Source organism: Chiloscyllium plagiosum, unplaced genomic scaffold, assembly GCF_037043375.1.
Source record: "Chiloscyllium plagiosum isolate Xiang-an unplaced genomic scaffold, Cpla_swu_hap1 HiC_scaffold_38, whole genome shotgun sequence".
In the NCBI taxonomy this organism is placed as follows: domain Eukaryota; kingdom Metazoa; phylum Chordata; class Chondrichthyes; order Orectolobiformes; family Hemiscylliidae; genus Chiloscyllium; species Chiloscyllium plagiosum.
The window spans coordinates 71053877-71056072 of record NW_028270176.1 but is presented as its reverse complement, the minus strand read 5'-3'; the positions used below and the strand labels follow the sequence as shown (position 1 = coordinate 71056072).

Below are 2196 nucleotides of genomic sequence, written 5' to 3'. Positions count from 1 at the left end.
AGGGATTAAAGGAATCTAATGAAAAGCAGCACTTCTACTCAGGACGTTCAATAACAGCTGCAGAAACCCGATGTGTCGAGCAGTGTATCTGGAAAGAGAAACAGAGATAATGTTTTAAATATGGAACATTTCTGATGAAGAACTCGAGTTTCCCAAGTCTAATCAAATTACCGGCCTGGTTCACAAAATAGTTTTTCTGAACTTTGAGCGAAAATTGTACCAGCAGGAAAGCATTCATAACGTAGTCAGCAGGATTACGAACCTACGTGGGGAAGCCCCAATGGATTTCTAATCCATCGCCTTAACCACTCGGCCATGACTACAGACAGCTCAAGTGCGTTGAGCATTGACCAAATCAGCCGTGATCTCATTGAAAGCTACCGTTGACTTGATGAGCTAAATGCTTCCATCTCTTTTCATACCTTTGCTGTCATTTGTAAGGTGCGAGACACCAATGTAAAAGAAGAAAAGCACAAAGTTAGGAAAAGATATTTGCAGCCAAACTGAGTCAAAATTATTGATTGAAAGTACAATCCCACTTTGGCAATTTGCTAGATCTCTTTGCAAACATGATCAGCAGAGCTGATCAAGAGAGGTATTGATCTGAGTGTTCTTGGACATGAAACAATCCAAGGTTAGTGACATATTCATTTCTTTTTCTGGCGAAGGAGCTGGTCTTTCCAGATGCTCACAATGAAAGAGATTTTTCCCAATAAAAGACGGCAAATAAGTCCCATCTAACGCTGACACCATCGTGAGCGCTGCTGTTTCACAATACCACAGAGTCAGGGTCAATTCCCGCCTCATGCAACTGAATGTGTGGAGTTTGCACATTCTCCCCATGGCTACGTGCACTTGCTCTGGTTTTCTCCCATAGTCCAAAAATGTACCGGTTAGCTGAAATGGCCATGCTAAATTGACGGGGTGAATGGAGAGGAATGCATTTGGGCTGGGGCGGGTCGGTGTGGAGTTGCTGGGCCGAAGGACCTGTTTCCATATTGTAATTATTCTAATCTACGGTAATCAATGGCCAAGGTATGACACACGTTGTTCGATGTTGCATTTCTGACTTTTCGATTGTTTTTCTTCAAAGTTTCTTTACAATTCAAACGGGAGTGGAAGAAGGGAAATGAATGTCTCCCATAATTCTTGCCCTCTTTTAGCATTCACAGGCGGTATTTTTGTGGGCGGCACGGTGGCACAGTGGTTAGCACTGCTGCCGCGCAACGCCAGAGACCCGAGTTCAATTCCCGACTCAGGCGACTGACTGTGTGGAGTTTGCATGTTCTCCCTGTGTCTGCGTGGGTTCCCTCCGGGGGCTCCGGTTTCCTCCCACAGTCCAATGATGTGCAAGTCAGGTGAATTGGCCATGCTAAATTGCCCGTAGTGTTAGGTAAAAGGGGTAAATGTAGGGTTATGGGTGGGTTACGCTTTGGTGGGTCGGTGTGGACTTGTTGGGCCGAAGGGCCTGTTTCCACACTGTAAGTAATCTAATCTAATGTACGTTTTTTCTTACACTGTGGTTACTGTTAATGTTCTTGTAAGCTACACCGGCTGGTTTCCTCTTTCCTCAATGTTCCTCATCTCTACCCAAACACATTTTCCATCCTTATCTCCTGAATCAATGTAATCTCTCACCATTGCATAATTGCCACGGAAACTGGGCTTTTCACAAGCCTGTGTATGTCATTTTCCAATATTAATTGATCGTTTACTGTGTTGCAATTGCGCATGTGAAGAAGAGAACAGAATAGAGGCAGGTGGTCCTGGGTTTCAAACGCACGTAATTGCAGCTAAAACGCAGATTACTGCACACAATGCAATCACGGAAGCATCCACCGAATCGTCAGGAAGCACACAATAAGTACAATGCTGCATGTCATGTCAGGAACAGGACCAGAAACACAACAGAATACGTCTCTTGGGTACTATTTTGGACGTTTTTCTCAATCAGCTATCATGTTTTACATATGTTCCATCGGTAGTTACCTCACACAAGGAAGTAACCAGTGCTGTAGACGGTCATATAATCCGAGTCCCACGTCCCGGAGTCAGAGAGACTCAGTGCCCTGTGTGTACCTACAAGGAACAGCTGTGCATGGGGTTTATCGGGTAACTGAACTGCATGAATGCAGCTCGATGGTCGTCTGTCTGCTTCTCCTCTATAGTTTTCTGTGCAGTCCCTGCGTGCAATCT

The 2196-nt window shown here is 44.9% G+C and overlaps 1 non-coding gene across 1 annotated transcript; it reads right to left on the bottom strand.

Annotated features, from left to right (window-relative positions):
- Positions 1 to 240: 240 nt before the first annotated feature.
- On the bottom strand, positions 241 to 323 carry trnas-aga (transfer RNA serine (anticodon AGA)). Its single transcript has one exon. It is a non-coding gene; the product is annotated as a tRNA-Ser (tRNA).
- Positions 324 to 2196: the final 1873 nt, after the last annotated feature.